This window comes from Moschus berezovskii, chromosome 14 (genome assembly GCF_049115385.1).
Source record: "Moschus berezovskii isolate FMDL1 chromosome 14, NW_MosBer_1.0, whole genome shotgun sequence".
NCBI lineage: Eukaryota > Metazoa > Chordata > Mammalia > Artiodactyla > Moschidae > Moschus > Moschus berezovskii.
The window spans coordinates 40,574,539-40,600,725 of NC_142473.1; the positions used below are offsets into that span (position 1 = coordinate 40,574,539).

General features: G+C 36.3%; 1 protein-coding gene across 32 annotated transcripts in view; it reads left to right on the forward strand.

Annotated features, from left to right (window-relative positions):
- The window catches only part of SOX6 (SRY-box transcription factor 6), a 734,686-nt gene that overhangs the window by 457,392 nt on the left and 251,107 nt on the right, over positions 1–26,187 (forward strand). The window lies entirely within an intron of this gene.

Here is a 26,187-nt window from a genome sequence, read left to right on the forward strand (position 1 = left end):
TTTCATTTTTAGGTTTGACTGTAAACATAAATCTTTAGAGGAGAGTGCAGAAACACAAAAGTCATGGTTTCTTTCAGTGCATAGACCTTTGAAGATCAAATAGTGTAAATAACTTAAGCAGTGCTGTTATCACCAAAGGGTCAGAATGAATATAACATCATTCCAATAGAATTAGTTTCTATGTCACAGATTACTATCTTAAATACCAATTCTCTCTACTAGTTTGTTCACTTTATAGTAAGGGCCCAAACTATATCTAAGTACTCTGATTGCTTATTCCATGCATTGCCCTTTATACAGAGTACTCTGTATTTTTAGGAATAGTAATTCATAGTTACTGGTATTTTCTGTTGTAGGCAATCACAGAGGGACTACAATGGTTTTCGAAAAACTGTGACCATACACTTTACATATTCATTTATAAATGAGGTTTTTTTGAATTTCCATTTACAAATTTACAGCAGTTTCTTCATCTGAGGGAACGTAAAAAATCTGGATTCATTTAGAGGTGAATCATCTGCCATTTTTCAATTCCAATAAAATCAGCAAAGTTCACATACCTAGTGATTTTTGTTGTCTCTTTAGGAAAAAAGGTTGAAACAGTAATAATGTGTAGATTTCATGTATTTTGAAAAATTTAAATTGTTATTTCTAAGACAATTGCTATATTCCTCTAGAGACCAGCTTGTGAAAGAGATTTAGAGCACATGTAATTTTCTCGTTGATTTGTATGAAATAATGTAGTAGAGTATCATTATTTTCTGTATAAATCTGTGTAATTGAAGAAATTCAGAGTAATATCTAGAACCATAGAATTTCCAAAAATTAGACTTGAAGGAGCTTTGTATATTATGTAATTTAAACTTATTTTCCATTATAGGGACTCCAATATCCAGAAAAGTGACTCCCCTAAAATCACATAGTAAATTACTAAGGTGAAATCTTAATTTCCCCTAAATAGCATGTTTATCTTATTTCACATATTCTTTTGGTCATCTTGTAATCAATATTATTGCAGGACTCATGAATCCCTTTTACTACTAATAAATGCACACCATGGCTAGTTTACAGATATATATGCTTTATAAGACAACAACACCCATTTATAGAAATTATACCACTTAGCATGAATATAGATATTTCAAAGCTCTCCTTTGTTCTCTCTGTTATAAACATCTTTTACTTCTTTTGATGTTTGTGTGATATACATGCAAGCAATTAAAACCTCCCCTGACTTGGGGTTGGAGACACAAAATCTTCTTGATTAAAATTCAAACAAAAGCTATTGGCAAAAATTGCTACTATATGATTAAGGTCTAGAGTATTATGATACATTAGAATCATTGTTAACTGTTGGGATTAAGAGAAATCGATATGTTGGGGAAAAGATCAATTGAATCTAATTATAGAAATCAATGTTTACTTAAAAGAAAATACTGAAGTTTAATAACAGGTTCTGACTATAAATATAGCACTGGCTAAAATTGTCCTTTGTATTTATTACATTGACCATGTAATCATACTTTAAATTCATTGAATAAAAATCTGAAACTTCTGTTTTTAATAGTTAATTATTATAATTAAAACATAAAATTTTACCTTAAAATCACATCTGGTTTCAAAAAATTCATTATAAAATATTCTTACATGTAAAAATAGTCACCAATTATAAAATATTCCTATTGATTCCATTTTAAAAAGGCTAATTTTAGCAATAGATACAGCCTAGAGTGAGAAAGGAGACAAAATTGGTTAGAAGGAAAAAAAGATCCAAAGTATTCTTACACAATTATGATTACATTAAATATGTATTAGTCTATTTGGTGACATATCAAAATAAAAGAGAACACATTTTGATATAATTCAAAAACAAGACATTTCACTTTTTTCTTCCTGATTGCTGTGATGAAAATAAACATTATAACCAGCATGGAGAAGAAAAACTATTACTAATTGCAGCCTAGATTTTAAGTAAAATGAAGGTCATTAGCAATTTCCTGGAAGCCATTCAGATTGCTTACCAGGAAATGGTAGCTAGCAGGACATCTGTAATCCTCCTGTGTAGAATTAGTGAAAACACTGGAGCTGTAATGATGTGTGTTAGGCTTATGGTAGAACCTTTGTTTATCAAAGTAGTTCATATTCTTTGAATACAAATGTTTCTATTTCAGTATTAGTGAACAAATCCAGAATTAAAAATAGACTTAACTTCCATCCATACATGCATAAGTACATGTGTTAATACACACCTGTAGATTGGAATGTGACTCATAGTGGAATAAGAGATGGCAGGGTAACAGCAGAGCTATAGGATTCTAGGAATGAAATGTATTGGGGCATATTGAATGAAATTTCTCTTATAACTTGGAATACTGATTTCACAACGTTTTGGTTGGTGAATTTAGTTCCATTTTTAGTAGCATCTTATCTCAATAAAGAAGTAAGCAAAGCTGAGTGAAAAGTGAAAATATCTCATAGACATAAAGTTAAGTTTGACTTATTTTGCAATATAATGGGAGAAATGGGGTCACTAATTTAGAGTCACAGCTTCTCTATATTACCTGAATTGTTGTTTGGCTTAATAAGGATAATATCTCTGGAAATATTAAGAGTGAGGAACTCTGGAACTGTTAAGAGTAAGGAGAGCATATGTATTACGTGATTTATGTTAAAAATTGTATACACAGAAAATTGCTGGAAGGATATTTATTAAACCCTTAACAGAGGTTGATTATGTAGGGGATAGTGTATGCTATGGCACAGGGGCTGAAGTTTTTATATGAACTGTACAGCTTGTACTGAAGTTTTTTTTTTTTACTTTTTTTAAGTCATGTGTAGGCATTGCTTTTCCAATAAAGACTAATTTTTAAAAAAGACTGAAAGTAAGTCTTGAATTTAAAAAATGGAAGGAATTAGTTTCAGTATTTGTACAAAAGAATATTGATTTTATTACCTACTAAACTACTAAATTTTTGAGAGGATTAGAGAAAAAATATGTTCAGAGTGTCATGTAGTTGGGAATCAATAAATGCTATAGGTAGGCAACAACCCTTATCAACAACAATTAGCATAATTTAATACTTGAAACAGTAAATATTTATTGGTAGAATAGTAAACTATAGGTCTAAAAACTTTTGTTCTCAGAACTCTTAAAATGTATTGAAGACTCTAAAAATCTTTTATCTGTGTGACATATCTATTAATACTGTGTTAGAAGTTAAACCTGATAAGTTTTAATAAATATTTATTAATTCTTTTACAAGTTATAATAGTATACCTGTCACATATCACCGTAAAAATTTTTTAATAAAAATATATTTCATAAAATTAAAGTAATTTAGTGAGAAGAGTAGCATTGCTTTTTATTTTGGTAAATCTCTTTAGCGTATGGTTTAAAAGGAATTAAACCATATCTGCTTTTGTACTCAATCTGTTGTGATGTGTACTGATTGAAGTATATAAGAGGGGGAAATGTCTTATAGCCTTTTCATATAATTGTGAATTTTCTTCTAATCACACAAAATTTCATAAATGGTAATTTATTAGCAATTAGGTCCAATAGGATCTAAAACCATTTCAATGTAGGATCTAAAAACATTTCAATTCAACTTTTACATTTAAAATCCATTGGTCCAATTTGACCTTTGAATGAATCTTTTACTCCATGCATGATTTTGTAACAGCTTTTTAGATTACATTGTTTTACTGAGTATGCAGATCTTCCTTATTTTGCACATTTCATCACAGTCAGTTCAGTCGCTCAGTCGTGTCTGACTGTTTGCGAACCCATGAGTCACAGCACACCAGGACTCCCTGTACATCACCAACTCCCGGAGTTCACTCAAACTCACCTCCATCGAGTCGGTGATGCCATCCAGCCATCTCATTCCCTGTCGTCCCCGTCTCCTCCCGCCCCCAATCCCTTCCAGCATTGGAGCCTTTTCCAATGAGTCAGCTCTTCGCATGAGGTGGCCAAAGTATTGGAGCTTCAGCTTTAGCATCAGTCCTTCCAATGAACACCCAGGACTGATCTCCTTTAGAATGGACTGGTTGGATCTCCTTGCAGTCCAAGGGACTCTCAAGAGTCTTCTTCAACACCACAGTTCAAAAGCATCAATTCTTCGGCGATCAGCTTTCTTCACAGTCCAACTCTCACATCCATACATGACCACCAGAAAAACCATAGCCTTGACTAGATGGAACATGTTGGCAAAGTAATGTCTCTGCTTTTTAATATACTATCTAGGTCAGTCATGACTTTCCTCCCAAGGAGTAAGCATCTTTTAATTTCATGGCTGCAATCAGCATCCGCAGTGATTTTGGAGCCCCAAAAAACAAAGTCTGACACTGTTTCCACTGTTTCCCCATCTATTTCCCATGCAGTGATGGGACCAGATGCCGTGATCTTAGTTTTCTGAATGTTGAGCTTCAAGCCAACTTTTTCACTCTCCTCTTTCACTTTCATCAAGAGGCTTTTGAGTTCCTCTTCACTTTCTGCCATAAGGGTAGTGTCATCTGCATATCTGAGGTTATTGATATTTCTCCCGGCAATCTTGATTCCAGCTTGTGCTTCTTCCAGCCCAGCGTTCCTCATGATATACTCTGCATATAAGTTAAATAAGCAAGGTGACAATATACAGCCTTGACATACTCCTTTTGCTATTTGGAACCAGTCTGTTGTTCCATGTCCAGTTCTAACTGTTGCTTCCTGACCTGCATACAGATTTCTCAAGAGGCAGGTCAGGTGGTCTGGTATTCCCATCTCTTTCAGAATGTTCCACAGTTTGCTGTGATCCACAGAGTCAAAGGCTTTGGCATAGTCAATGAAGCAGAAATAGATGTTTTTCTGAAACTCTCTTGCTTTTTCCATGATCCAGTGGATGTTGGCAATTTGATCTCTGGTTCCTCTGCCTTTTCTAAAACCAGCTTGAACACCTATGAGTTCACGGTTCACGTATTGTTGAAGCCTGGCTTGGAGAATTTTGAGCGTGACTTTACTAGTGTGTGAGATGAGTGCAATTGTGTGGTAGTCTGAGCATTCTTTGGCATTGCCTTTCTTTGGGATTGGAATGAAGACTGACCTTTTCCAGTCCTGTGGCCACTGCTGAGTTTTCCAAATTTGCTGGCATATTGAGTGCAGCACTTTCACAGCATCATCTTTCAGGATTTGAAAGAGCTTAACTGGAATTCCATCATCTCCACTGGCTTTGTTCGTAGTGATGCTTTCTAAGGCCCACTTGCCTTCACATTCCAGGATGTCTGGCTCTAGTTGAGTGATCACACCATCGTGATTATCTTGTTCGTGAAGATCTTTTTTGTATAGTTCTTCTGTGTATTCTTGTCACCTCTTCTTATCACCATCATCACCATCAAAAAATCACATTCATTAGTATCACCACTAATCTTATCAGAAAATCTTTTAAGTCTTTGGAAACTGTCATGCTAATGATGGTAGATAAAGGTTTTCACAATTCTTATTTTCCCTTTAAAGTTCAAACTGCATTGTTTCCATCAATACTTTCAGTTGTTTTTCTGGAAGTGGCAGGCTTACTTGCCAAATATTGAAGTACAAAAATGATGTTTTGTCTATTAGTTGTTCTTTCAAATAAAATTGGTGCTTTGTGTAAAAGATACGAAAATGTCAGCTCTCAATTCAAACAATATCATAAGTCATTTTTCTTGACCTATTATATGCTTAGGTACAATAGACAGCAGAATGCTTCCTATTTCATCACATAAAATATTTTAAATATGAGTACTTAAAAGTGATTATTTTAAAAAATTGGTTTTTTTTTTGTTTGTTTCATCAAGGAAATTATTATTGAAACTGAACTTTCTGTGCTTTTTTATTATAAGTGCATAATGGTAAAGAATACAATGACTACTAGTAGAATTAGGCCCATTTGATTCATGCTAGAGGACCTTCCATTTTTTCCCCACTATTTCATTTGCATCATCAGTACAAATGTCAATAGTATAACATGCAATACAATGCCTTACTATTATTATGAAAACAGTATTGCTCTCAGGTTTCAACTCGGATTCCAAGGAGTTCAAGAACCACATTTTAAGAACCACTGGACTAGAACCTTAAAATAGGCTGGCATATATTTACCTTGATAATAAATTAATTTGTCATTAATAACTACAAAGCAAATTAGTCACATCTAAGAGTTCAGAGTTTATGAAGACAGTAAGTGATGGGACTTCCCTGGTGGCTCGGTGGTAAAGAATCTACCTGCCAATCAAGGAGACATTGGTTTGATACCTGATCTGGGAAGTTCCCAGATGCTATGGAGCAGCTATGCCTGTGCACCACAGCTATTGAGCCTGTGCTCTGGAGCCCAGGAGCTGCAACTACTGGGCCCACGAGCTGCGACTACTGAGCCCACAAGCCGCAACTACTGAAGCCCCAAATACATAGAGCCCATGCTCTGCAGCAAGAGAAACCACAGCAATGAGAAGTCTACGCACTGCAACTTGAGAGTAGCTCCCACGTGCCGAACTAGAGAAAAGCCCTTGTAGCAACAAAAACCCAGCACAGCCAAATATAAATAAATAAATAAATAAAACTTGATGTTAAAAAATACAAGATGAAGTTACTGGCTTAACAAGTGAGTTGCTAAACTCCTCGAAACTCAAATTGTGGCATAATAAATACAGAGTGTGGAGTTGATCAGAAGTGAGTTTGAAGTGGCATAAACTGAGCAATTTATTTACACTATTTTACTCTCAGCTTTCTAATGTATAAAGCAGAAAAAAATACTTGCTTTTCAGAATTAGTGTCAGTGATTGCAAAGTGATTGATAAAATTGTCCTCAATAAATAGTAGTTTAACAGTAGGAATAAGAATGTTTGCTTTTGTGCCACCCATTAGTTTTTTAAGTTTTAAAAAATATTTATTTATTTGTCTACGTTGTGTCTTAGTTGCAGCACATGGGCTCTTCATTGCATCATGCAGTGTCTTTCCGTGTAGCAATGGACTCTGTAGATGTGGTGCATGGGCTTAGTTGCTCTGTGGCAAGTGGGATCTTAGTTTCTTGACCAGGAATTGAACCAGTGTTCCCTGTGTATTCTTAACCAATAGATCATCAGGGAAGTCCCCACATATTACCTCTTGAAGCACAAATTATTTCATAGGAAATGATTTGATATCTGTAAAATTAAGAAGTTCTAAGTGCCCAAGAAATCAGTATTATCACCCCTGTCAAGTTTAAAAGTAGAATTCACATTGCCAGCGTTTGTTCAAATATATTTGCTTTATTGATAATTAGCTTAACTTTTTAGTGAGGTCAGGCCTAGTCAGCTTCATTCCCATCTTACAGATCTTTTAACTACCATAGGTTTCTCAAATCCTTGTAGTAATATTGAATCACCTTATTTAAGTACAATTCAAATTCTATTTCCCAGAATTTTAAGAGATTTTTTTCATATAATTTTAGTTCTGGCATATTATTATAGCGATAGCTGAAACTTAGAGAGGTCTTGCTATTAAAATGGGTTTGTCTCATGTATCATTTCCAGACATACAGTTGCTGTGAAGTATGTTGTGTGTGTAATATGTATGATAAATGAGATTTTAATAATATGAATTCATTATTTTATAATTAAAAGTTATATATAAGGTTTTTAGTAAACATAGAAAAGATTTTAAAGTTATATATATCATTCTTTTTAATTTGCTGTATTTTACTTTAGGCTTTAAATGATGTAATTTAAAAACACATTTGTAATAATATTTATATATAGTTGATTCTTAAAAGAAAAATTTATGGAATAGTAATTAATCTCAGTGCTGTGTACAGGCCCAGAAATGTTCTGTGCCTAGCACCATAGGTGCCTGGGTGCATCCAGGGTATTTCTTTCCTCTAGAGTCAGCTTTTCAGCAAATTCTTATGAGATATATGTGCCACAGTAAGAACTGGCCCATAGTACTAGATCTCCCAACTACTTACTATTTAGGTCATTTGTCTGAAATAAGAAAAAATATTGTAAGCTAACCATTTAAGAAAATGTGTGTATTTACATCCAAATGGTGTTTTTATGAATGAGACCCTTGAAATAGGCATAAATTGTGCATTATTCTCTACACTTTTAAATGTGTTGCTACTGTTGATAATTACCACTGAGTGCATATTTAAGGCACTGAGGAAATTTGATGCAATTATTCCATTTATTTGTGATTTCCCTTCAATCCAAATATCTGCATTAAACTATTGAAAAAGGAAACTACAGAGAATTTAGGTTATTTAAAAAGTGCACACATTTTCTGTACTCTGCTTGTAAACTTTTATTGCACTAACCAAAATAAAATTAGAATGAACCCAACATTGTAAAGGATTGGATTCAAAAGTTTAGATAATTTTGAATAAAGTTAACTCAGTACCTTTTAAGTATAACCATAAATAGGCAAGGACAGTTGAAAGGTTACAGTCTTACAAAAGTCAACAAAAGACATTTATAATCGAGTTCACAATTTAGCTAGTTTTCATACCGATCAAGGTTCTTGGCCTTCCTTAACTGATAGAAATTGACTAGAGGCCAGACAAATTCAGGCAAGGTTTTATTGGGGCCCCTGCTGCAGTAGCAGCAAGGGAGAACAGGTAGCAGGTTCCCTTGCTCACCTGCTCCCTAAGGCAGGGTGAACTTGTTCCTTATATGGGGTAAGGATAGGATATGTGTCCAGATGTCTGGACCAGAGGAGTGGCTTAGGTATTTTACCCACCTGTCTTGTGGTGTTGTGTTCAGGGGCATGCCCAGACCCTGCTTTTGCTCCCAACACCCTGTTTTTTACTCCCAGCTCTTCAGAAGTGGCTGTTGAGTTTTTTGGCCTTTTCTATCTTTTTGTCCATAATTTGCCCCAACTGTGCATGATTGCAGTTGTTTTTAGTCCCTTATAGTTTCTTTATTTTGGGGGCTCCAAAATCACTTCAGATGGTGACTGCAGCCATGAAATTAAAAGACACTTGCTCCTTGGAAGAAAAGCTATGACCAACCTAGACTGCATATTAAAAAACAGAGACATTACTTTGCTGACAAAGGTCCATCTAGTCAAAGCTATGGTTTTTCCAGTAGTCATGGATAGATGTGAGAGTTGGACTATAAAGAAAGCTGAGAGCCAAAGAATTGATGGTTTTGAACTGTGGTGTTGGAGAAGACTCTTGAGAGTCCCTTGGACTGCAATGAGATCCAACCAGTCCATCCTAAAGGAAATCAGTCCTGAATATTCATTGGAAGGACTGATGCTAAAGCTGAAACGCCAAAACTTTGGCCACCTGATGATGCGAAGAACTGACTCAGCTTTGGTACATATACACAATGGAGTATTTCTCAGCCATCAAAAAGAATGCATTTGAATCAGTTTTAATGAGGTGGATGAAATTGGAGCCAATTATACAGAGTGAAGTAAGCCAGAAAGAAGAACATCAATACTGTATATTAACGCATATATATGGAATTTAGAAAAATGGTAACCTGAACCCTGTATAAGAGACTGCAAAAGAGACATAGGCATTTAGAACAGTCTTTGGGACTCTGTGGGAGAGGGTGAAGGTGGAATGATTGGGGAGAATGGAATTGTAGCATGTATATTATCATAAGTGACCAGTCCAGGTTCGACGCATAATTTTTCCTCTGTTCAAAAAAATAAAATAAAATAAAATAAAAAAAAAGAAAAGACCATGATGCTGGGAAAGATTGAAGGCAGGAGGAGAAGGGGATGACAGAAGATGAGATGGTTGGATGACATCACTGACTCTATGGACATGAGTTTGAGTAAGCTCCGGGAGTTGGTGATAGACAGGGAAGCCTGGCGTGCTGCAGTCCATGGGGTCGCAAAGAGACATGACTGAGCGACTGAATTGAACTGATAGTTCAGTGTCTGGAATAGAGCTTTGTCCAGGGGCAAGCACTCCAGCACTCCAGCAAAGGGTCCCAGGTTCCAGCCTGTCACGGTTTAATTTCAGACAAACTACTTTTCCTCAAGCCTGTTTTCAGTACTTATGCGTTGATTACACCTAGAAATGGATCGAATAGACAGAAGTTGGTAGCTCTTAGAAAGTTTATACAGAGTGATGGAAACCACAGAGAAGAGATCTGAGTCTTTCTCTTTCAGGAGCACCCTACATTTTTTAAAGCTCAGAGAATTTGGGTACTGAAAATCATCTCTACTGCTGAAAGGGTCAGAAAATGAGAAGAGTGCAAGAAGGGTATAGCTTTTGTAGGCCCACTTTATATTTTCTCCTTTGATCATAGCTAGTAAGAAAAGTACACATTTTTCACAGAAATGATTCAATATCATTAAAATGGTTTTGTCAGGAATAGAATAAGGCAGAAGAACACAAGTATTAAATGGGAAGGAGGAACTCCATATCCATTTTGTTCAGTAGACATCATCTGGTGTTCCCTTTCAAGTTAATATGCAATTTTTCGTTATACATGCTTTAATAATATTCTTAAATATCCCTCTAGGGCTGTAGAAGAGATGAGATTTAAAGTGAAATCTATTCCAAGGCTTTAAAAATACGTTTCTTCATATAATAGTAATGAGAGACCTGTATTTTTATGCTTAAAGTGAAGAGTTACATTCCTATTAACATTTGTTTAACTAGGCTTCTATCACAACAGGTGCACAATTATTTTTATGAGTAAAATATTATCAGCCTTCAAAATTAGCCAGGGCAAAATGCAAGTTGTCTGATTAAATAATCAGAGCTGAACCTTAAAATACATCTGATTTCCACAGGAATTTTAAAATGCAAAGTCCCAGCCTCTTATTCTGATATGTTGAAGGAGTTGCAATTGTTTGTGGGATGTAAGTAGCAGCTTGTATTGCAAGTAATTTGATATATTTCACATAATTCAATTGACATTATGAGACAGTCTACTAAAAATATAGTAGAAGTTTATTACCCTAGTCTAACATTTTAATCTGTCAGGCAAGTAGTACTGTTTCACGTGCACAGAGCAGAAAAAGTGACCCTTTTGTTTTGTAGACTATTCTGAATTCAGTTAAAGGGCACATCAATTTAGAAAGTTAAAATCCAGTGTATTTTTAAAATTTAATTTGTGGAGGGTAAAAAAATAAGAATATAAATTTCAGTTGAATATAAAATTCAGTTCAGAATACAAAATTCAGTTCAGAATGTATAAATCATGTGTACACCAAAGTTACTGAATATCTTGGTGAAAAATAAAGACTCCTAAATGGTTAAAATCAAACAATCAAAAAATAAATAAATAAAAACAAACAATAACATACACACATACTCTTCTGAACACAACAGGAAGCTTCTCTAGGAGGCACTTTCTAAACCATGGTTTAGAAGTACTACAACAGTGCAGCTGTTAGAAACCAATTATAGCCAGGTAACTGTTTGTTTTCGTATCTAAATCTTTGTCAATCAGGGGAATGCTGTGAATCAGGAAAGGGTATCTCATACAAACCACAATAAGGCAGAGTATCTGGAATGGGTCCAAGCCACAGGAATTAGGGCAGGAGTATGCTGCTGCTCCTGCTGCTAAGTCACTTCAGTCGTGTCCGACTCTGTGTGACCCCATAGACGGCAGTCCACCAGGCTCCCCCGTCCCTGGGATTCTCCAGGCAAGAACACTGGAGTGGGTTGCCATTTCCTTCTCCAATGTGTGAAAAGTGAAAGTGAAGTTGCTCAGTCGAGTCCGACCCTTAGCGACCCCACGGACTGCAGCCTACCAGGCTCCTCCCTCCATGGGATTTTCTAGGCAAGAGTACTGGCTTGCCATTGCCTTCTGGGCAGGAGTATAGATGGAATCAAAACCATACATACGCACATGGCTGCTGTCTTTGACCAACTTTTCAAATAGACTCAGAAGTAGAGACTATTGGGGAGAAACATCAGTTTTCTATTGAGAGTAGTCTGATTTTAAGATTTCTTAGAAATGTGTTGATATTTATAGAAAAGTGATTGTAGAAGACATCTTTTATGGATCTTCAAATGTAAGACATTTCTAAAACTCGCTCATAATTATCATTTCAAAATGAAGATTAAGCTTATCTTTGAAATTAAAAAATAAGCATGATATATATATATATATATATATATGACCATAGTTATAAACAGGTAGGCTTTTACTACTTTGAAATTCATCTATGGCAGTTTCTAGCTTATATAGCTATTTATGAAGAAACTTTAGTTTTATCTGGACCCAAGAATACACTGTTAATTAAGTTAGTGAAACAACCTCTACTCTTTAAATATGCAGCTGTTGTGCTATGGTTGCAAAATTTCAGGAGACAGTGAATTATACAAAGAATGACCTCAGTTCAGTTCAGTCGCTCAGTCGTGTCCGACTCTTCGCTACCCCATGAATCACAGCACGCCAGGTCTCCCTGTCCATCACCAACTCCTGAAGTTCACTCAAACTCATGTCCATCGAGCTGGAGATGCCATCCAGCCATCTCATTCTCTGTCGTCCCCTTCTCCTCCCGCCCCCAATCCCTCCCAGCATCAGAGTCTTTTCCAGTGAGTCAACTCGTCGCATGAGGTGGCCAAAGTATTGGAATTTCAGTTTTAGCATCAGTCCTTCCAATGAACACCCAGGATTGATCTCCTCTAGAATGAACTGGTTGGATCTCCCTGCAGTCCAAGGGACTCTCAAGAGTCTTCTCCAGCACCACAGTTCAAAAGCATCAATTTTTCGGCGATCAGCTTTCTTCACATAAATCTATATAGCTAGACGTTTTTCCATGTTGAAATGTGGGTAAACCTACTGAGATTCTGAAGTTTAAGTTGGTTTTATTAAGAAAGCTAAAGAAAATGAAATGGGCATGACCATTCTGTGGTTTTGCTTAAATATGGGCTTTCACATCCATTGAGAGTCCTAGACTTCTTGTTAACTGCTTACTGAAAGGAGCTATTTTATTTTGCCAGCCATAATTTAGTGCCACTGGGCATTTGCTTCTAAGCATGATGGCTTTTCTCTAACCTTCACAGTTGACTGTGTATTTTGTAGACATGTCTATCATGGTTTTAGGTTGCTCTCCCAAATGGGTTCTGCAGAGTATTTTCTTACTTATTCCAGGTTCCTTTCTGTATATCGTTAAGTTTTGGTGTTAGGAAGAGGAGGAGGGGTTAGCTACTACCTGATATGGCCCTCTCTGTACCTATGCCATCTTTTAAATGTTTACAAAGGCTCATTTGTGATGGAATCAGAATGAGTGATCAAGAAACAAAAGAGAAGTGATGAATAAGATGAAATGAAATACTGGAAGAAATAGTTATGCTTTTCTTTTTCTAGAAAGAAGAGTTTGCTTAAGATTGCAGAAAAGGCTCTGAGGATATTTTCTGTATGTATTTCATAAAGAATACCAGAGGTAGGACCAGAAAAAAATTCCTTTTAGCCCTCATGATGAACTGATTCTTACTGTGGCTGACACTGAGAAGAGCTTTCTTACTAGAATGTTAATCTCAGAATTTTAGAATTCATCTCATCTATCCCCTGATTTGAGGAAGGAATGTATTTGCAGAATCTCAATCAATCTACAAATCTTTTTTGGAGTGCATAGTATTTGCCCATCATTGTGTTAGGCTATGCAGTGTTTAAAATGTTTTATATTTTCCACCACTCAGACAAGATAAATTCGTTTTTAAAGATCTACAGAGAATTGGGAGAGGAGGGTACTGACAAAGCAAGAACTAACATTTATTAGGCAAATATTGTGTGTCACAGTGTTTTTGTATATCTTATCTCACTTAATTCTCTAACCAGTGCTATGACTGTGGATATCATTATCTTCCTTATGCAAAGAATAAAGCAAAGGCTCAGAAAAATAATTTTCTCAAGACACAAAGATAATAATGGTCAATCTAGAATTTGAATCAAGAATTATATAATGATAAAGTTTATGCTTTTTCCACCAAAACATGCTAACATCTGTTTGGTCATTATTGAGACATATTTCCCCATGCATTTCCCAAGTCTCCCATACTACCTTTTTTGGGTTAAACAGAAAAGCAAAGTCAAAACCAAACAAATAAACAAAAAATGATTATCATTCTCTTTATGAAAATATGTTATAGTCTTAACTGAACAGTTTGCTTTTTTTGAGGTTTGTGGAATCTTTTTCACTTCTTAATATGTATAGGTGTTTCCTTTCAAATTCTGCCACTGTAAATTTTCCCTTTTCTGTTAATTTTAATTCTTTAGGTTTGCATATCTCACTTATCTTTTAATGTGCTTAGGGGTTTTCTAATTTGCTGTCAAGGGTTATTTCATGTTATTCTGGCTTTCTAGGATAATCTGATCTGTAATTCAACAGGGAATTATCACGGTCATTAGACAGTTGACAGAGTGCCTGGATATGCCATGAGAGAAACTAGCATATAAACTTCGGTGATAGTGCACACTGGCTGGACAACCAGGATCCTTATTTTTCTAGGATAGTGGAGTATTTATTTCTGTGTTTACAGCAGAAACTTATGAGGCATGAATAGAATTGTAATAAATAAATTCTATTGTGGTTAATTATTAAATTAAAGTCATGAGAAACAGTTAAGGGAAGATTGTCATCTCTCCATTACGGTGACCCCTTACTATGCCTATAATCCATATCTCACATTGGAATCTATTAATTATTTGTCTCAAGGTTTTTAAATCTGTGCTATAATTTTATGATTTCTCTGAAGATATTTTAGAAATCAGCTTTCTTCCTTTTGCTCAAGAGGAAAATGAAGTAGCTGGCACTCATGGAATGAGAAGTATTTTGAATTTGATGGTATACAGGGGACACTACTATTTCGAGAATTAAGTCACCAAATTATCTTAAACAGCTTCCAATTCAAAACTTTCATTTCTGAAGAGGAAAGCCAAGGAAATCAGATCCAGGAGTGTACTTAAAAATCACAGGTTAGACAAATACCTTAGGTCTGACTAAAGTCATGAATGGGCATGTGAATACTGAATTTCCTTGGGGGAAAATGGAATATGGTCAGTCAACACTGTGGAGCACAGGAACAGAAGAATATTGGTTACTGAAGTAGCTGAATCAGCCTTAAGTGATCAAGCAGAGATGCCCAAGAATACAAGTTAGGAGCATAAAACACATAAAGCCAAGTATCCAAGCACATATAGGCTAGATAAAAGGAGTGAAGTGTGAGCTCTGCTAAAAATGAGAGTCAGGACATACTCAGAAGGCCTAGGGAGTTGATACTTGGTGTCTCAGCTCTGATAGGAGGAGAGAAGAAGTAGATCACCACAAATGGTGCTGAGAAAATAGCATTATGACCTCAAATCCTAGTGCAGAGATTGTCCAGTCCTAGCCATCTACTTAGTACAGTTAGACACCAGTATTTATGGCTAGATAAAATGAAGGTTTTTCTAGATCACACTAAATCTTTCCTGCTGCTCAATACAACAGTTACTTGCCACATATAGCTATTTAATACATTAAAGTTAATGAAGATGAAAATGCAGTTCCTCAGTCACACAAGCCGCATTTCAAATGCTTATTACCATGTGTAGCTGGACACATGTAGCTACCATGTGTAGCTGGCTACCATATTGGACAGGAAAAATGTAGAAATTTCCATTTTCGTGAAAAGTTTTATTTGGACTATGTTGTTCTGTATTATAAGAGTCATGAAAGCCTTAGCCTTTATGAGTTTGAGTGAACTCCAGGAGTTGGTGATGGACAGGGAGGCCTGGCATGCTGTGATTCACGGGGTTGTAAAGAGTCAGACACGACTGAGTGACTGAACTGAGCTGAATATTGTGAAAATGCAGTATCTATGCATTTCTGTAACAAGACCCATCTGTGATATTGTACCTTAAAGAATCCAAAAGATAATATTGTCAAATTTATTGAGGGTTCTGAAAACAAGATTTTGATGGAATAATTTTATTATATGAAGTTAGTTTTGAAATTTGGATTCATAATTTTCATTTTACTGATTTGTATACTATTGGCAACAAATACATAGATTTTTTTTCTCTATTGAGGAAGATCTATTACAATCTTGTTGGAATAGGTCATAACTTACCAATATAAGAAAACTGCTGAAATGATATTAAAATCTATTTTCTCACATGTATACTGTGTTTGTTGAAGCATATAAGCTTTTGTGAATTACTTGAAATTTCTCATCTCCACTGATGGACTGATGGGAAAGTAGATCCTTCTATCTTTGTTTCATCAAACTGTCAACAAGTAGGCTTCCTGTTTTGAGTTCTATTTTTCATTGTATTCAACATACTTCTTTTTATATGTGCATTTTTATTGTATTTGTACAGATTTTGTGTGTTTAACTCTGCATCAGAGAAAGGCAAAAACATACACAGGAAAATATGGAAAGAGAGATAGGGAGATTAGACATACTAAGGAAAATGAATGGACTAAAATAAAATATGAATTTTCTCTTCATAGTAAATTCAGCTCTCAGAGAAAGAGAGAGAACCACTTGCATTTATGTTAGTTTCTAATATTTTTCTCTAATATACTAAACCCAAGCCCCTGAATGTCACCACCACTAAATTTTGTGGCTTCTAGTACATGCGTGCTAAGTAGCTTCAGTTGCTTCTGACTCTTTGGCACCCTATGAACTGTAGCTTTCCAGGCTCCTTTGTCCGTGGGGTTCTCCAGGCAAGAATACCGGAGTGGGTTGCCATGCCCTCCTCCAGGGGATCTTCCCAACTTAGTGATGGGAAGATCTCTTATGTCTCCTGCATTGTCAGGTGAGTTCATTACCACTAGTGCCACCTAAGGAATATTCAAATCCCCTTGTTCGGAGGTACTGCTTTTTTATTTTGTTGTGTTGGTTTTTGAACAGACCTAGTTGCTGATGTGGAACCAAAATACATGTGGTAGACATAGCTTGTTGAGTCTACACTGGCTCAAAATTAAATAGGTAGTTCACGGAAAGGATGCCTGAATAACAGGGAAATGCAAATTAATGCAACAGTAAGATATCATTTCACAGCTATCTGACTGGCAAAAATTAGGAGCTGGAATTCTCATGAAATACTTATGGCAGTATAAGTTATATAGCTACTACTCTGAGAATGGTTTAACTATATTTGGCAAAGTTGATGTACATACTCTGTGAACTAGCTGTCCAACTTTTATATTTATATCATAAAGTTAGAGTTAGGGTTAGGGTATAAAGAAAGCTGAGTGCCGAAGAGTTGATGGTTTTGAACTGTGATGTTGGAGAAGACTTTTGAGAGTCCCTTGGACAGCAAGGAGATCCAACCAGTCCATCCTAAAGGAAATCAGTCCTGAGTATTCATTGGAAGGACTGATGTTGAAGCTGAAACGCCAATACTTTGGCCACCTGATGCGAAGAACTGACTCATTGGAAAAGACCCTGATGCTGGGAAAGATTGAAGGCAGGAGGAGAGGGGATGACAGAGGATGAGATGGTTGGATGGCATCACCAACTCTATGGACGTGAGTTTGAGTAAGTTCCAGGAGTTGGTGATGGACAGGGAAACCTGGCGTGCTGCAGTTCATGGGGTTGCAGAGTCGGACATGACTGAGTGACTGAACTTCACTGAAAGAAACTCTTGTGCATATGCAGGAATGTTCACTTTAGAATTGTTTATAATAGCAATCAAAATAAAGAAGAAGTCAAAATAAACAAAAGCTATATATATATCAACATGCATGAGTTTGAAAACATAATATTAAATGAAAAAAGACAAAATTATGTATCTAGTATATATGATACAATTTATATAGCTGAAAACATGTAAAAAAAACCATAGATATTTTCTTATAACTCATATGTAGTAATAGCGTAAAAACAAATATTGAAATGATAAACACTAAATTTAGTATAACAAATATTTTTTTAAAAGTAGGCTCTTTCTCAGGGGCACAGGAAATAAACAGGTAATCCTTCAGTGTTAGAGGCATTAGCTTTCCTCAGGCTATTCATAGTGCTTGCTCTTTGCTTTACCAACAAAAACTTTACAATTGCTTAAGCCTCCTTTATTTATCATGTAATGCTCAGCCTCTTCTTGACTTTCTGTCACCATGAGTGAGTAATATCAGTTATCTGAGGCTAAAGACAGTCAATTGAAAGAGGTTCTTTTTACAAAAGCAAAACTTCCCTTATTAATGTGGCATTTCATATAGCACCTTGGGGACACCCTGTAAATCTCAACCCTATTTTCACTTATTTATATTTTTATTAATTTAACTCATTTGTTAAATATTTTGAGAAGCTTTTACACAGTAGGTACTTGGAATACATAGATGACTAAGAAGTGGTCCCTACCATAAGGAGTCCATAGTCTATAACAGCATACATAGATAATTATAACAAATACTCTTTAGCTCATGCTTTAGAGAATACTAAAGAGGAATTGATTAAAAAAATATTTAAGTTTTTTCCCCATTCAGAGTAAAGAAAAAGAATATCTCTGAAAGAAAGAAATCATTTGTATTTATAGATTGGTGTTATATTTTCCCTGCTATCTCAAATGCATGACAAGTAGGGTTAATATTTTTCCAGCCAAGACCTCTGTTTTGAGCTCCAAATTTGTATATCCAATTTTCTACCATATGTTTTTACTTTGACCCTTCAATGTAGTATGTCTAAAATAGTACTCCTGGTATTGTTTCCTGGATCCGCTGCACCTAAATTCTCTTCCATCTCAGTAAATGGCAACTCTATCCTTCTAGGTGCTCAGGTCACAAACCTTGAAATCAACCTTGATTCCTCACTGTGAGTCATCTGTTCCATTTGTCCCTCTCTGTGCCTTCTAAATTTGCTCTGTCCTCTAAGAGCCCAATTCATGGACTGCATGAATGGATTCTCTTCCTCTTTGACTTCCAGTTGGGTTTGACCAATAAGAGGCATTGAGGAGAGTTGAAGGAGAGTAAGGTTGATGTCCTCTTCCTTTCCCCAGCACTTCCCTTGCCAGATTGCTGTAGGTTGGTGTCACCTTTTCATTATCCTCTCCGTTGTACTTCATTTTCCATCTTCCAGGAACCATTCTCTCCCTTGACCCTTCAGGCCTAGGTATAATAACAGCTTCATCCTATAATTAACTCCTGGAAAACTACTACCTCTTGTTGTTTTCCTTAAATTTTGCCCCATATCTTTGTTAAATGGTTTATTTAACTCTCCTCAAGTTATCTAGTTTAAATGTGTCACTGCCATTACTCTGCTGCAATCCACCAATCTTTCTTGCTGAAAGTGAAAGTGTTAGTCACTCAGTCATGTTTGACTCTTTGTGATCCCATTGACTGTAGCCTGCCAGGCTCCTCCATGTCCATGGAATTCTCCAGGCAAGACTACTGGAGTGAGTATCCATTCCCTTCTCCAGGATATCCTCCCAAACCAGAGATCAAACCAGGTCTTCCGCATTGCAGGCAGATTCTTTACAGTCTGAGCCACCAGGGAAGACCTTATGTTCTCCCTCATTTCCGTAGGGTCTGTATACCATATACAATCTAGGCTGATTCTTTAAAAACATGTAAAACATCACTCCTTTGCTTGAAAACCCTGTTAGATCTCCATATTAATTTGAGTAAAGGCTAAAGGTGCTATGATGGTCCAAAAGACCCTACAAGATAGATACAATCTTCTCTTTGTTTAACTTTATCTCCTATTACTCTCCTAAAGGAAAGCTTTCCGCTACTCAGAACATTTCTGACACCAAACATGTGAGTTTTCCATACCCAACAATTCTCTAGTTCTCTGTGGACACCAATTGGATGTCCTACAATTTAATTTAATTCTGACACTAACTACCCAGAGTTACTATAGACCTCCCAAGGGTTAAAGTCTTAATCCCACAAGACTGCCTCCCTTCATTGGTTCAGATACTAAGTAAGTCACAGGTTATCCCCAGGTTAGCCATGCTTCTGTCCAAATTGGCGTTAGATTAGCTCTTCAGATTTAACTGTTTGCTATAATGGCTCACAGAATTCAGGAAAACACTGTGGCTGCTGCTGCTGCTAAGTAGCTTCAGTCGTGTCCAACTTTGTGCGACCCCATAGACGGCAGCCCACCAGGCTCCCCCATCCCTGGGATTCTCCAGGCAAGAACACTGGAGTGGGTTGCCATTTCCTTCTCTAATGCATGAAAGTGAAAAGTGAAAGTGGAGTTGCTCAGTCCTGTCCAACTCTTCACAACCCCATGGACTGCAGCCTACCAGGCTCCTCCGTCCATGGGATTCTCCAGGCAAGAGTACTGGAGTGGGGTGCCATTGCCTTCTCCAAGGGAAACACTACTTACCGTAAATGGTTTATTACAAAGGATACAAATGAACATCCAAATGGAGAGGTACATGGACAATGTCTAGAAGGTCCCAAGCACAGGAGCTCCTGTCCCAGTGAAGTTTGGGGTACTCTAGCTTCCTGGCACAGAATACACTCAATAACCCTGGCGTTCTTGGATCATGTTCACTTAGGGTTTTTATGGAGGTTCCATTGCATAATCATGGCTGCTGTTGAGTAACTAATCTTGAGCTTCACTGCCCTCCCTTGAGCTTTGGACTGGACTGAAAGTTCTAACTCTAATCACGTGGTTGGTTCCTCTGGCAACCAGTTGCCTTAAAGCTATCCTATTTAAAACTGGAACCTCTTCTACCTACTTAGCTTTATTTTTTTTCTGTAGCATTTACTATATTTTAAAATACTTTTCATTTTGTTGCTTCTTTTATTTATCATGGGGGTTTCACAACTAGAAGATAGTTGTGTGTGGGTTCACTGCTTGACCCAAGGTAAATAATATGTATTTGTTGAATGAGTGGCTGAATGAATATAGTAAGTTAGAAAGACATACAAAAAGCCTGTGAGTGTTACAGAAGGCTATTTGGAGAAGTTGCTTTTGTTTTTCTGACTCCTCACCCTGGCTTCACTCTACCAGTATGCTATTGTATCTGAACAGGAGTGCTAGTTAGTTTATGCCTCAAGACCACAAGATCTGTCTGTTCACTTATGCCCATAGGCAGATATAAATTTTGAAATTTCAGATACAAAATGTTCCTCTTTTCTGGGAGAAAATTCAAATATTTATTGAAAATAAAATAATAAATATGTTTTTATGAAGAGATATTTGAACACCAGAAGAACACCTATTTTGAGATTTTTTTTTAATTGAAGTATAGTTGATTTACAGTATTGTATTAGTTTCTGGTGTAGTGCAAAGTGATTCAGGTGTACTGCAAAGTGATTTCAGATTCTTTTCACTTAAAAGTTATTACAAAATATTGCATATAGTTCCCTGTACTATACAGTAGGTCCATTTTATATATAGTAGTCTATATACATTAATCCCAAATTCTTAATTTATGCCTTTCCCCTTTGGTAACCACAGATTTTTTTTCTTTGTCTGTGGGTCTATTTCTATTTTGCATATAAGTTCATTTCTTTTTTTTTTTTTAGATTCCACATATGATATTTGTCTTTCCCTGTCTGGTTTACTTCACTTAGTATGATAATTTCTAGGTCCTAGAAAAGAAAAAATTTCCTTTTTTAACTAAACATTGGAAGTAGAAGGCTCAGGTAGACAAGAGCATAGACAGTTTTCTTTTTATTGAAAGAAACAGCAGTTGTAGAATGTGTTTTGCTTTCTAGTATGATTATCTTTGAATTGTATATTGTTCATATAATCTAGATTGGCTATATTTTAAAAGTCAGATTTATAATAAATGGATTTGCAAGACCAAAAACTTTACTGAACAAGATAATAATTTTTTCATTAGCAGAAGGGCTTCTCTTGTGGCTCAGCTAGGAAAGAATGTGTCTGAGCTAGGAAAGAATGTGTCTGCAGTGCAGGAGATCTGGGTTTGATCCCTGAGTTGGGAAAATCCCCTGAAGAAAGGAAAGGTTACCCACTCTAGCATTCTGGCCTGGAAAATTCTGTGGACTGTACAGTCCATGTGGTCGCAAAGAGTTGGATACAACTAGGCGACTTTCCCCTTCATTAACGAAAAGAAAAACTAAGTGATAGAGATTATTTAATTTTCTTTTTTTTGGTAAATAGCAATTTAACCGAGGGAAGTTGTCAGTAGATCTGCTAAGCAATTTTATTATACCATATATATAAGATTTTTCTGCTTTTTCCTCATTCTTCACACTAGGAAGCATCATTTAAGTAACTAAATTTTAAATCAGATATAAATTTCAGTTAATCTTAAACATTTGTGTCCAACTCTTTATAAGCCTATGGACCATAGCCTGCCAGGCTCCTCTGTCAATGGGATTCTCCAGGCAACAATATTGGAGTGGGTTGCCATTTCCTTCTCCAGGGGATCTTCCCAACTCAGGGATCGAACCTTGCATCTCTTATGTCTCCTGCATTGGTAGGCAGATTGTTTACCCCTGGAACCACCTGGGAAGCCCAAAGGGTTGGTGTTCCGACACCAGGAGTTGAACCTGGGCCATCTGGGTGAAAACCAGGAACTACAAGGAATCCTAGAAGGTGCTTTATTTTTTTAAATAATGCTTCACAGAAATTTTTTAAAAGGGACACCTTCTATAATATCAGAAAGACTAGGTAGACAAGAAGATAAGAACTTTTTTTGTGAATGAATTTTACTGTATCTTGACCATTGATATATACATTTTTCTTACAGTCTAATTGAATCTGTTCAAACCCTTGTAATTTACCCTAGGTTTGTCATTGGATTTTGAAAGAAACATCAGTCATTTTCTGGACAAAGAACACATTTAATGAGCTTTCTTTTTTTTTATTTTTTGCAATGACTTTATTGAGGTATAATTCAGATACCATAAATTTCACCCATTTAAGGAGCCTCCTTCATGAAGATTCAGTGCGGCTGTGGTGCTGTTATCCCTCTGATAGGAACTCTAACTCAGTGTAAAGCCCCAAAGATCTGTTACTTATTTTTATTTTATATTGTACTATATTTTATTTACAGTGTTGTGTTTGTTTCAGGTGTATAGCAAAGTGATACAGTCATATATATATATATGAATTAACAAAAGCGGTTCCCGTCTTTTGATAGGGAGCTCGTGGTTTATAACATAAATGGCATTATTTTGAGAGAGGGATAACTTAGGTATGGCATTGGGTTTTTTTTCTTTTTGCAGCTTGAGGCAGTTGTAAAATAACTTAATGTAGCTTTTTGCAACTGTGTATTCTAGAGTATTTTTTTTCATTTGGTGAAATTTTAACTGTTAATGTTTATGGCATTATCCTTTGTACCATTTATTACATAAAAATAATAAGAAAAAGAATACGAGTCAATGATGTTTTAGTATATGGTTTTTCACAGAGTTGTATGCCTATCACCACAGTTGATTTTAGAATATTTTCTTCACTGACAAAGAAATCCCCTACCCTTTAGCAGTCACCCTCCATTTATTCCCAAATTCCCTAATCCTAAGCAACCACTAATATACTTTCTGTCTTTATAGATTCCCTATTCTGGACATTTTATATAAATGAAATTATATCTGTTTTTTGTGATGGGCTTTTTTCACTTAATACAATGTCTTTAGGTTCATCAATGCCACAACATGTATTAATACTTCATTCTTCTTTATTACTGAAAAATATTCCATTGGGGCTTCCCTGCTGGCTCAGATGGATTATATGGATATATACCACATTTTATGTATCCATTCATCAATTGATGGACATGGATTGTGTTTGTTTTTTTTTTTTTTGCTATTTTGAATAATACTGCAATGAACATTGTACAATTTTGGTTTGTATATATTTGTTATTCTTCTTGAGTATGTGTATATATATATATATATATATATATATACTGAGAGTGGATTTTCTGGGTCATATAGTAACTCTATGTTTATCTTTGAGAAAATGACAGATGACAGACTGTTTTCCAAAACAGCTGCACCATTTTGGATTCCTACAAAAAGTGTATAATGTTCTAATTTCTTCATATTGACACTCTTTCATTTAGCAACATTGAATAGCATGTTTTAAACACTATTCATTCCAACCCCAAATAAAAGAAATGCCAAAGAATGCTAAAACTGCCTACAATTGCTCTTATCTCACACTCTAGTAAGGTAATGCTCAAAATTCTCCAAGCCAGGCTTCATCAATACTTGAACCATGAACTTCCAGATGTTCAAGCTGGTTTTAGAAAAGGCAGAGGAACTAGAGATCAAATTGCCAACATCATCTGGATCATCAAAAATGCAAGAGAGTTCCAGAAAAACATCTATTTCTGCTTTATTGACTATGCCAAAGCCTTTGACTCTGTGGATCACAATAAACTGTGGAAAATTCTGAAAGAGATGGGAATACCAGACCACCTGACCTGCCCCTTGAGAAACCTATATGCAGGTCAGGAAGCAACAGTTAGAACTGGACATGGAACAACAGACTGGTTCCAAATAGGAAAAGGAGTACGTCAAGGTTGTATATTGTCATCCCGCTTATTTAACTTATATGCAGAGTACATCATGAGAAACGCTGGGCTGGAGAAAGCGCAAGCTGGAATCAAGATTGCCAGGAGAAATATCAATAACCTCAGATATGCAGATGACACCACCCTTATGGCAGAAAGTGAAGAAGAACTAAAGAGCCTCTTGATGAAAGTGAAAGAAGAGAGTGAAAAAGTTGGCTTAAAGCTCAACATTCAGAAAACTAAGATCATGGCATCTGGCCCCATCACTTCATGGCAGATAGATAGGGAAACAGTGGAAACAGTGGCTGACTTAATTTTTTAGGCTCCAAAATCACTGCAGATGGTGACTGCAGCTATGAAATGAAAAGATGCTTACTCCTTGGAAGGAAAGTTATGACCAACCTAGACAGCATATTAAAAAGCAGAGACATTACCAGCAAAGGTCCGTCTCATCAAGGCTATTGTTTTTCCAGTAGTCATGTATGGATGTGAGAGTTGGACTATAAAGTAAGCTGAGCATGAAGAATTGATGCTTTTGAACTGACTCTTGAGAGTCCCTTGGATTACAAGGAGATCTGACCAGTCCCTTCTAAAGGAGATCAGTCCTGAGTGTTCATTAGAAGGACTGATGTTGAAGCTGAAACTCCAATACTTTGGCCACCTGATGCAAAGAACTGACTCATTTGAAAAGAACCTGATGCTGGGAAAGATTGAAGGCAGGAGGAGAAGGGGATGACAGAGGTTGAGATGGTTGGATGGCATCACCGACTCAATGGAGGTGAGTTTGAGTGAACTCCAGGAGTTGGTGATGGACAGGAAGACCTGGTGTGCTGTGGTCCATGGGGTCTCAAAGAGTCAGACGTGACCGAGCGACTAAACTGAACTGAAACAATATTTGACAACAATTCTGTTAGATAGGGCCTTAGGAAGCCTACTATGAACAAAGCTAGTGAAGGTGTTGAAATTCCAGCTGAACTCTTTAAAAATCCTAAAAAATTATGCTATTAAAATGCTGTACTCGATATGTCAGCAAATTTGGAAAACTCAGCAGTGGCCACAGGACTGAAAAAGGTCAGTTTTCATTCCAATACCAAAGAAAAGCAATGCTTAAGAATGTTCAAACTACCGTACAGTTGCACTCATTTCATATGCTATCAAGGTGATGCTCAAAATCCTTTAAGCAAGGCTTCAACAGTATGTGAACTGAGCAATTCCAGATTTACAAGCTGGTTTCAGAAAAGTCAGAGGAACCAGATGTCAAATTGCCAACACCTGTTGAATCATACAAAAATCAAGTGAATTCCAGAAAAGCATCTATTTCTGCTTCACTGACTACAGTAAAGCCTTTGACTGTGTAGATCTCAGCAAACTCTGGAAAAACTTAAAGAGACGGAAATACCTGTCTCCTGTGAAACATATATGCAGGTCAGGAAGCAACAGTTAGAACCAGACATGGAACAACAGATTGTTTCCAAATTGGGAAAGGAGTACATCAAGGCTGTATATTGTCACCCTGCTTTTAACCGATATGCAGAGTGCATCATATGCAATGCCAGGCTGGATGAATCACAAGCTGGAATCAAGATTGCAAGGAGAAACATCAATAATCAAATATGCAGATGACACCTTTATGTCAAGACAGTGAAGAGTAATTAAAGAGCCCCTTGATGAAGGTGAAAAAGGAGAGTGAAAAACCTGGCTTAAAACTCAACATTCAAGAAACTAAGATCATGGTAACTGGTCTCATCACTCATGGCAAAGAGATGGGGGAAAAGTGTAAACAGTGACAGATTTCATTTTCCTGAGCTCCAAAATCACTGTAGACAGTGATCACAGCCATGAAATTAAAAG